General features: G+C 44.3%; 1 protein-coding gene across 4 annotated transcripts in view; it reads left to right on the top strand.

Annotated features, from left to right (window-relative positions):
* Positions 1–985: 985 nt before the first annotated feature.
* Prr14l (proline rich 14 like) overlaps positions 986–11,386 on the top strand; it is a 73,422-nt gene continuing 63,021 nt past the window's right edge. For all 4 annotated transcript variants that reach the window (XM_036200493.1, XM_036200494.1, XM_036200495.1 and 1 more), the window contains exon 1: positions 986–1,127. The gene's annotated coding sequence lies outside the window, so the exon portion shown is untranslated. The remainder of the gene's footprint in view (positions 1,128–11,386) is intronic.

The following is an 11,386-nucleotide window of genomic DNA, read 5'->3' as shown; positions in this document are numbered from 1 at the left end:
CAAATCCACTAGGAAAGCAGGACATATCCTGTTTTAACACTGAGCTGCCTCTCACAGATCTTGTTTGTTTGTTTGTTTTTTGAGTCAGGCTGGCACTGGCCTGGAACTCATAGAGATACTCCTGCCTCTGCTGGGGTTAAGGAGTGCGCCACCAAGCCTCGGCTCACTCCGCAGATCCTAATCAGAGAAAAGGTAATTACAATTTTCCCCAAAGCCTTCATCACATGCCCGGCTCATGAGCTTTAGGAAACTATAGGTGTCTATTTCTAAATCATGTCTGTGATTTGGGGAAGTTGATTGATCTATGGATATATTTAATCCTCCCAACGCTTTTTCCATTCTGATCTCTGCCAGACACTTTTTTTTTTCGTGACAGGGTTTCTCTGTGTAACAGTCCTGGCTGGCCTCGAACTCACAGAGACCCTCCTGCCTCTGCCTCCCAGTGCTAGGACTACAGGCGTGTGCCACCACTGCCCGGCCTGCCAGACACTTCTTTAGGTGTTGTGATACAGTGCTGAAGAAAACAGGCGAGGATGGGAAGGGACAGGCAACAATAAGAGATGAAACGCGGTACTTTGAACGCTGAAGTGGGAGAGAAATAATAACGAAGTGTAAGCAACTACTTTCCGGGTGTATCGTTTAGCCATTGGGATTAGAAGCATCAGGAGATGGTGTGATTGTAGTTATTAAAAGGTATCACGATCTGCCAGGATGGTGGCAGCCGTCCACAGAAATGGATCGGACCATAGCACTGGTAACAGTTGGAGACGGGAACTGGGCCGAACGGTGTGTTTCCCTTTAAGAGCCAGTAGGATGGGGGCGGGGCTGAGTGTGTTGGGGGCTAGCGGAGGGCGGAGGTACCGGCTGGGAAGAGCCGCCCTCCCGAGTGCGCGCGCGCCATGCGGGGGCGGGATCAAGATCCGTCCGCATGGCTGGCTTTGGCCCCGGATGAGGAAGTGCGGTGGGGTTGGGGGGGGAGGCGGGCTGTAGAAGCGGTGGAGGCCAGAGCGCCCTCGGGCCTCGGCTCCAGAAGATCTGGTAGAGTTGGCGGCGGCGGGGACAGTGGGGACCCAGGCAGCCGAGGCCAAGGTGGCGGGATGAGCACGAGCCGCGGAGCAGGCCACAGGGTAAGAGGCCCGGGCGGCCCCGCAGCGCCCTGGGGGTTCTCTGCGGGATGGTGCTGACTAAAGGGGGTCCGGGCCCCCAGCCTTTCGGGGCGCTGAAGGGTACCAAAGCTGCGTCGTTAGTGACAGAAACACCCACAGACATCGAGGAGAAAACAGCTTCTCAGAGTCCCGGCTCCAGGGAAAAGAGGCTCCCTTTCAACTTCCATCTGCAAGGGGACCCCCCCCCCAACTTCTCTCCTTGGAGAGGACGACGCCCCTTGTCAGCATATGCATTTCCTCAGCTCTGGTCCATTTGTCAGTGAAGGGAGACGCGTTTATGGTGCCAAAGGGAATTTTTTTATCCTAAAGACTTAAGGGGTAATCCCCAAACAACCCCCACTTTGGTCAACGTCTTCCAAGTGAAGGAGATTCTCAACTTCCCTAAAAAGTAACAGAGGTATCTTTTTTTTCTGTAAAAAACCCCCAAAACAAACAGATTGTCTTCCCTTCATTTTTTCACCTGCACCTCAAGATAAAGAGAGGAAGGCCCAGAATTTATGTTATGGCAAGTCAGCCCTTCTCCCCTTCCCCCAATCATGTCCAGCAAGGGAGCTATGCTTTTTGTGCTTTTATTAGGCCTTTTAGTGTTCAGTGAGCTGCTCTTCCTCTTTGGGAGTATGATATTTGCAAGTTTGTATCTCCCACTTAACATCTTTGTGACCTTGACTCATCCCCTGTTAGTTGCAGCTCATCTCTATCCTGGTGCTTTCTCTGAATTGTCATGAGGGCTGAGGGAAGTTTTGTGAAAATGCTTAGTGCACAGTGAACTTTTGGTCAGTTGTTATATTGATTTGTTAAGAAAGAAAAGTCATGTCCTGCTCAGAGAAGCAGATGTTCTTGTGAATGTATCCTCCATCACAAATGTTCAACCCATTCTTTCCACCAGAAAGGCTTTTCCTACACCCCTATGATAAAGGACATCTCTCTTTTTGTATCCTACTGTACTGTACTCCCCAAGTTAAGAAAGAGAGCCTTAATGAAAAATCACAAGAAAAGAAAGATTAGTTTCTCTGTGTGATAGCCCTGACTGTCCTGGAACTCTTTGTAGACCTAACTGGCCTCAAACTCACAGAGATCCACCAGCCTCCCGAATGCTGGATTAAAGGCTTGAGCCTCCACCTGCTTTTTTTCTTATTTCTTTTCTGTGGATACAGGGTTTCTCTGTGTAGCCCTGGCTGTCCTGGAACTTGCTCTGTAGAGCAGGCTGGCCTTGATCTGTTGCCTCTGCCTCCTAACTTCTGGGATTAAATGTGTAATTAGTATTTGGAAATGGGTTAAATTTTTTTTTTCTCTAATAAGGTCTCAATACAGCCCATGCTTAACTCAAACCCAGGCTGACCTCCAATCCCTGACCCCTGATAATCCTCCTGTCTCACCCTATAGAATGCTGCTATTTGAGACATGTACCATCATGTGCCTGTTTTGTTTTGAGAAAAGGTCTCATGTCACCCAGGCTGGCCTCAAATTTGCTATATAGCCAAGCCTCTGATACTCCTGCCTCCATCTCCTCAGTAAGATTTTTTTTTTTCTTTTTGAGACAGAGTTTCTTTATGTAGCCTTGGCTGGCTGTCCTGGAGCTCACTCTGTAGACCAGGCTGGCCTCTACCTCCCAAGTGCTGGGATAAAAGGCGTCTGCCACCACCTCCAGGCACCCCAGTAAGATTCTTAAGAGGGAGGAGCCTTAATGCCAGAAGCCAGACTTTTTGTCCACCAAATCTCTCTAGCTCTGCTTTCCCCTCCCCTTCATTTGCTTTTGTGACAATTAAAAAAAACCCCAAAACCAAACTTCCTCTTACCTACATATCTGTCTCCAACCTCCAGCTATCCTAAGGAAAGTAAGACTATCCTTTCCAGTCTGTGAAGTGGTGCACATGGTTCCTTTCCCCTTTCCCTTTGATGAAAATCTTTCATTCATGGTCCCTTGTCAGTAGACATCAAGAGCATTTTCAGTTTCATCCGCTCTGCTGAAAGATGGCTCTTTTTTCCGAATGTTAGTAAAAAAGGAAAGGGAAACAGTGCCTGATGCCTCGGAGAACCCCCTGTACAGTTCATGTTTAAGAACTGGGTCCTGTCATGTGTGCTCTTCTGGTCTTGCTTTCTGCTTGCGTTGAGACCTTGTTTAGTGGTTTGTTGTTTTTCTTTCGAGACAGGGTCTTGCTGTGCAGCTCTAGCTGGCCCGATACTCACCGATTATCCAAGTCTGTCCTCAGACTCTCAGCAGTCCCCTTGCCTCAGCCAGAGGGACCACAAGTGTGAGCCAGTACTCTTGCTTTAGGGAGAGCTCATTAAAAGATTCTTCTTTTTCTGCCCCTCGAAAAGAGGCCTCTTCTCCAAATTCCCTCATGGAAGAATTGACGACATTTTCTGAATGTCCCTGGTGGAGGGACTGGCTGCAGAATCTGAATCTTTGGAAAAGAAAGCCCATTTCTCAAGGTGAAGTGGTGCCGGGAACTTCTGAGGGCCTGGTCATTCTTCTGAGTGTTGTTCCTTGACACAAGCATGGCGGTGCCTAATGTTCTCTTCTTTTTTGTCTCTTCTTCCTTTTTTTTCTTTCCTTGTTTTTTTGTCTTTTGAAACAGTTTTTTCTGTATAGTCCTGGAATGCCCTCTGTAGACTAGGCTGGCCTCAAACTCAGAGGTCCACCTGCCTCTGCCTCCCAAGTGTGCCCCAGTGAACTAAAGAGGAGGGATTACTGTGGTACATTTTTCTATTCTGTTTTCATAGTTTTCTATTCTGCTTTCTTTGTTTAAAATTTTTATGTGTGTGTGGGGGGGTTGATTGATTAGGAATGTTGACCCTTGTAGAATGCTTGGCATTGTAAAATATTTTAATGACACAGAGTTTTAATTCTTTCCTGCTAGGTTTCTGTCATATTTTTTATTTTTGGTAGGGTAGGGCTCACACTTCCAGATTATCTGAAGGCACACTGAAGAAAAGCTTTCTGTCTTTTTTTGTATGTCAAGTGTTCTTAAATTGCCTCAAATGTCCATGAGTACCTCCTGAAGGCATTAGTTTGAGCTCTGTACTCCTGTTGATATCTGAAACAAAAGAGAAGTTATCCTGTTCATAGTGGGATTTTCTTTTGATTATTTTGACTTGGTCATTTTGCATGGGGAAAACAAGCTCAGGAACGTTCATTTAAACCGAAGACATTTCAGGCTGTGCAGTTTGTGAGTGGAGTCAGAATAGGGACACTGGCTCTTGCCCAGAGATTGAACTGTTCCCCATAGAGCTTTGCATTGTAAACAGATGAGAGGTCACTTGTTATAATATCTCTTCCCCCTTTCTTTTCTTTTCTTTTTTTTCCCCCTTTGGTTTTGTTTTGTTTTGTTTTTCCAGGCAGGGTTTTTCTGTGTGGCCCTGGCTGTCCTGGAACTCACTCTGTAGACCAGGCTGGCCTTGAATTTAAGAGATTCACCTGCCTCTACCTCCCAAATGCTGGGATTAAAGATGTGGGCTACCACACCTGGCCTTATACAGATACATAAACATGTGCAAAATGCTCATACACACAAAATAAAAATAAAATACATAGAACAGCTGAGCTGTTAAATACCTCAAATATCAGCCTTGTTAAGATGTAATTCATCAAGATACAATTCATTACGGGGCGGTGGTGGTGCACACCTGTAATCCCAGCACTTGGGAGGCAGAGCCAGTCGGATCTTTGTGAGTTCGAGGCCAGCCTGGTCTACAAAGTGAGATCCAGGAAAGGTGCAAAGCTACACAGAGAAACCCTGTCTCGAAAAAACCAAAAAAAAGAAAAAAAAAATCTGGACTAGAGATGGTCCTCAGTGGTAGAGCAACCTAGCCTAGCATTTCTGAAGCCCTGGCTTGATCACAGAAACAAAAAAACAAGTAAAAAGCCATGTAAACACATGTAGAAACTAACATAGCTTGCTTGTTTAAACTGTGCAAGTCTATGTACTTTTTATAATACAGCCATTACTGTGATCAATTTTAGAACTTTATTTTTGGTAGCTTTTGTTTTGTTTTTCATTGAGACTGGGTCTTTCTAAATATTCCTGGCTGTGCTATAACTCCCTATGTAGACCACACTATCCTGGAACTCAGGGAGATCCGCCTGCCTCTGCCTCCTGAGTGCTAGGACTAAAGATGTACTACTCCACCACATTTGGTTCAGAACTTTTTAAAAAAAGATTTTGTGTGCTTAAGTGTTTTGCCCGCAATGTCCACAGCCACCAGAAGACAGCAGTGGATCCCTGGAACTAGATTTAACAGAAACCAGCTACTGTGTAGATAGATGCTGAGAACCAAACCTGGGTCCTTTGCAAGAACAGCCAGTACTCTGAACCACTGAGCCATCTCTCCAGCCCTAATTTTAGAACTTTTTCTTTTGCTTGCTTGCTTGCTTGCTTGCTTGCTTATTTACTTACTTACTTACTTATTTATTTATTTATTTATTTATTTATTTATTTATAATGGAGACCAGCCAAGTCTCACTGTGTACCCCTGCGTAGGTTGGAACTCTGTCTCTCTGTGTAGACCATACTGGCCCCAAACTCTTCCAATTGTCTCTGTATGTGTGTGGTTCCCTTGGAAGGTTGTTGGGTCCTTTGGAGGTGGTTGTGATTTACCATATGGGTGCTGGGAACTGAACTCAGGTTCTTTATAAGAGTAGCAAGTGCTCTTAACCACTGAGCCATCTGTCCAGTCCCCCAAACAATTTTATTATTCCAGAATGAAACTGCGCATTCCCTGTAACTTTGTGATGGCCCAATTCTTATCCCTAAGTAACTACTAATATCCACTTTATAGATTTGCCTGTGCTTGAAATTTCATAGAAATAGAGCCTTAAAATTCGTGGTTTCTCTAACAGGATTCTTATACTTAGCATAGTAATTTCAAAGTCTGTCTATTTTGTGATCTCTTGGTACTTTGTTCCTTTTTATGGCTTAATATTACTTTGAATAACTAGACAAATATTTTGTTCATCCACTTATCAATGGTCATTTGTATTTGTTTCTATTTTTTGTTCATTGTGAATAGATCTGCTAAGAATGTTGTGTCCAGTGTTTTTTTTTCTCCTACTTTTTTTAATTTATTATATTTGTGTTTTAATTTTACACATCAGCCATGGGTTCCCCTGTCCTCCTCCGCCCCCACCTTTCCCCCAGCCCCTCACCTCCATTCCCATCTCTTCCAGGGCCAAGACTCCCCTGGGGATTCAATTCAACCTGATGGATTCAGTTCAGGCAGGTCCAGTCCCCTCCTTCCAGGCTGAGCAAAGTGTCCAGTGTTTTGTAGACATGTTTTCTATCCGTATACCTAAGAGTGACTTTTTGAATCATAGTGGTAACTGTGATCAAAGGACCAGTTTGTTGGTTGTTTTTGTTTTTGTGTTGTTGTTGTTGTGTTTTTTTTCCTCTGTGCTAAGAATGGGGATCCCCCCCATTTTTTTTTGTTTGTTTGTGTGTATGTGTGTGTCTGTGCACATGTATGTGGTAGCCTCAGAGGCCAGAAGAGGAATTGGATCCCCTGGAGTTATAGGAGGTTATGATGTGCTCGATGTGGTTGCTGGGAACCTGACTATGGCCCTGTGTAGGAGCAGTGCTCACTCTGAACTGTGGAGCCATGTCTTCATCCTCTGAGCCAGGCAAGCACTTTCACTGAGCTACAGCCCCAGCCCAAGGAGACAGAATTGAGTTTTCCTCTGCAGAGAAGCTTCGAGGAAGGGTGACATCATCAAGGAAATGAGACCTAGGAAGAGAGTTATGGGTTAGCGTTTGAGAACACCCATATCTCCCTGGTAGGCAGGGGAGAAAGAGGTCTTGAACACAAGGCGGCGGTGACCCAAGAAGCCTGTGTGCACCCTAAACTTGTTTTTCTTTCGATGGAGAGTGGCTGTGTGTCCTGGGTTGGCCACGAACTCAGTCCTGCTTGCTCAGGTGTTGCAGTTGCAGGTGTACTCTTCCCACAGGGAGATGCACTTGCTTTTCACATCTTAATTGACACTATTGTATGTGTATGGTGTATGTGACTGTGGGCCTGTGTTCACCACAGTGGGTATGTAGAGGCCAGAGGACAACTTGGGGAGTGGGTCTCCTTCACCTTGTGAGTTTCAGGGATTGTGTTCAGGTCAACAGGCTTGAAAGGCAAGCAGTTTAACTGCTGAGCTATCTTGGTGACCCAGCCTTATACTGTTTTTTCCTATACTTTTTCCTATACTCCACTTGTGTTCCTTGTGATAACTAGGAAGAGGAATCCAAACCAAGTTAAAATTGAATCTTTCCTACTTCCTTTTGGCATCAAATAGCAATCCCAGTTTATTTCTGCTTACTCCCATATACATAGACAAATGACCTAAAATCTGAAGTGTCTTCAGAAATATCCAGTAGAGAGAGGAAGATTCTAACTCCAAAAGGGATAAATTAGCCCCCACACTGTTTTTTAAAGATATTTATTGATTTTTAGTTGTTTATATTTGTAGTGTGTGTGTGTGTGTGTGTGTGTGTGTGTGTGTGTGTATGCTGAATGTATGTATGTTTACCGTCTGTATGCAGGTGACTGTAGAGGCTGGAAGACAGTGGCAGGTCTCTGGAACTAGAGTTAGATGTGGCTGTGAGCCACACATGGGTCCTCTACAAGAGCATTGTTTCTAGATGGAGAATCTATGGGTTTTGCTATGTATAGTGGATCTCTCCTGGGTAATTTAGGGATTCTCTCTCTCTCTCTTTTTTTTTTTCTGTTTTTTGAAACCAGGTCTCCCTGAGTGACCCAGGCTGGTCTTGAATCCTAGGTTCTCCTAGCTTCAGCCTACTAAATGCTAGGATTACTACCATGAGATTAATGATTTGGGCAATTTTTATTTATTTACTTATTTATTTATTGGTTTTTTAAGACAGGGTTTCTTCATATACTTTTGGTGCCTGTCCTGGATCTCAATCTGTAGACCAGGCTGACCGAGAACTAACAGAGATCCACCTGGCTCTGCCTTCTGAGAGCTAGGATCAAAGGCGTGTGCCACCACCGCCCGGCTATTTTTATTTATTTTTAGTTTGTGTGCGTTGCTGTTTTGCCTGCATGTATGTATGTGTGAGGGTGTTGGATCCTGGAGTTAAAGATACTTGTGAGCTTCCATGTGGGTGCTGGGAATTGAACCCGGATCCTCTGGAAGAGTAGTCAGTGTTCTTAACTGTTGAGCCATCTCTCTAGCCCTGATTTAGGCAGTTTTTATTTTATTTTTTTAATTTTAATTTTTTATTTTTTGGTTTTTCAAGACAGGATTTCTTTGTTTAGTCCTTGCTGTCCTGGAACTTACTTTGTAGACCAGGCTGGCCTTGAACTCAGAGAGATCTACCTACCTCTGGCTCCAGAGTGCAGGGATTAAAGGCGTGTGCCACCACTGGCCTGCTTTGGTTTTGTTGTTGCTTTTTTTTTTTTTAAACTTGTGAGTACTCTTTGTCTGTCTAGAGGGCATCAGATCTCATTATAGATGATTGTGAGCCACCATATGGTAGCTGGGAATTGAACTCAGGACCTCTGGGAGAGCAGCCAGTGATCTTAACCACTGAGCCATCTCACCAGCCCCTTATTCATTCTTTAAAAGTTAATGTATATGTGTGGGTCCCTGTATTAGTTTATGTGCACCACAAGCATTCAGGTGCCCTCAGAGGCCAGAGGGTGTTAGATCCCCTGGAGCTGGAGATACAGCTGGTTGTGAGCTAACTGATGTAGGTGCTGGAATCCAGATCCTCTGCACTGCAAGAACAGTAAGCACTCATAACCAGAGCCATATCTCTCCAGCCTTCAAATTAGGTACTTTTGGCTTTGAGACAAGGTTTCACTATGCAGCTGGCCTAGAACATGCTGTGTAGACCTGGCTGATCTCAAACTCAACATACAGAGTTCTGCCTTCCTCTGCCTCCCAAGTGCTGATACTAAAGATGTATGCCACCTCCCATCTAAAAGCAAATATTCCCTAAATCTTGTTTACTTAAGTGTTTAATTTTTATGTGTATAAGTGTTTTGCCTGTTCTGTCTTTTACCACATATGTGCAGTGTCCATGGAATCCAGAAGAGGGTGTTGTGTCTCCTGGGACTGGTGGTCTGGATGATAGAAAGCCACCTTGTGAGTGCTGGTAACTGGATCTAGGACCTCTGGAAGAGGCAGCTAGTGCTCTAAACCACTGAGCCATGGCTCTAGTCCCTGGCTCAAGAATTTTAGAAAACCCTTTTTTGTTGTTTAAAAAAAAAAAAAAAAAAAAAAAGCCGGGCGGTGGTGGCACACGCTTGTAATCCCAGCACTCGGGAGGCAGAGGCAGGTGGCTCTTTGTGAGTTCGCGGCTAGCCTGGTCTACAGAGCTAGTCCAGGACAGGCTCCAAAGCTACAGAGAAACCCTGTCTCGAAAAACAAAAAAACAACAACAAAAAAATTAGCATGTAGCCAGTACACAGTACACCTTTAATCCCAGCATTTGGGAGGCAGAGGCAGGTGGATCTCTGAGTTTGAGGCCAGCCTGGTCTACAGAGCAGTTCCAGGACAGCCAGTGATATACAGAGAAATTCTATCCAAAACAACAACAACAAACAAACAAACCAACAAAAACTAACACATAAAAAAAGAACGAGCATGTGGCATCGTGTGTGTTCTCTGTGCTCTCTCTCCCCCCCAGCCCCTTCCTCACAAATGACCTAAGGCTTCAAGCATGCTAGGCAAGCACCCTACCACTGAGCTATATCTTCATCCCTCCACTACTGCAAAATACTTAGGTGAGGTATTTCAGCAAATAGCCTGTTTCTAGCAGTCAGTACAAGACATTTAACCACCAACACAGTGGCAGTCTCTTGAGAGGCCTCTCTTCTGTAGTCTATCATATTAGGCTTGTCATTTTCTACCTCCTTGGCTGTGGTATTAAGATCTATAACGGGAAGGTGATACAGGCTCTGCTTAGCTCACGGGACTGTTCTGTGAATTAAATGGGTGGTTGCTATAAAAACTCTTGGAGAATCTCAAGAAGTTGAATAAAAGTCAAAAAGGATTCTGCTAAAGGAGTTGGGTTAATTAGGAACTTGTGCTTGTCTGAGTAGATCTCAAGTATGTAAAGGAATGGAATTGCATTTTCCAGTATCTTCCTTCAAAGAAGAAAGGTAAATGTATTAAAATTTCCAATATCCTTCAACATATATTCATTCACCAAAATTTATTGATAGCTAGGACCTGAGTTTGATACCTGGAACCCACATAAAAATGCCAGGTGTTAGCTGGGTGGTGCCGCCCCATGCCTTTAATCCCAGCACTCCGAGGCAGAGATGTAAGGAGTCTGTCTCTGTCCTGCCAGCCAGCTCCCAAATAATGACATGGAGACTTACTAATTATGAAAGCTTGGCCTTAGCTTAGGCTTGTTTTTAGCTAGCTCTTATGACTGAAATTAGCCCATTCCTATTCATCTATGTTCTGTCATGACTGCCCATCCTGCCTCCTCCAAGTCTCCTGTCTTTTCTCTCACAAGCCTAAATTCCTCCTCCTTTCTCTCTCTGCCCAGAAGTCCTGCCTACACCTCCAGCCTATCTATTGGCCAATAGTTTACCTTTTTATTATACCAATCACAGTAATACACCTTCATATAGTATACAAATATCCCACAACCCAGAAGCAGGTGGATCTCTGTGAGTTTGAAGCCCGCCTGGTTTATAGAGTGAGTTCCAGGACATCTAGAACCCTGTCTCAAAGAGGTGAAGATTCTCTGGCTTTCTGGTCCTCTAGTCTAGCTTAATTGGTGAGCTCTAGACCAGTGAGAGACTCTGCCTCAAAGGAGGTGAATATTATTCCTGACAATGACACTGAAAATTGTCCTGTGCCCTCCATGTGCACCTGTGCACACACACATACATATATGTAAAAAAAAAAAACCAAAAACCCAAACCTTCCTGAGGAACTTACATATGTCAAGTGCCTAGCCTGGGATATATCTGTGAACAAAGTGTTTAACATGCCTTGAAATCAGCTAGAGAAGCACCTCTATTTTCTAGTTGATACCGGGTCTGGTTTGGGATGCACATTCATGTCTTATTCTGTTTGCTCATTTTTTTTTTCTGAATTAAAATTATTTAAAAGATGATTTATTTATTTGAGATAGGGTCTCTCTATGGAGCCTTGTCTGGCATGGAATTCACTTACATAGATCTGGCTGATTACAAACAAACAAAAAAACTCACAGAAATGTGCCTGTCTCTGCCTCCTGAATAGTAGGATTAAA

This window comes from Onychomys torridus, chromosome 10 (genome assembly GCF_903995425.1).
Source record: "Onychomys torridus chromosome 10, mOncTor1.1, whole genome shotgun sequence".
NCBI lineage: Eukaryota > Metazoa > Chordata > Mammalia > Rodentia > Cricetidae > Onychomys > Onychomys torridus.
This window is presented reverse-complemented; position numbering and strand designations above follow the sequence as displayed.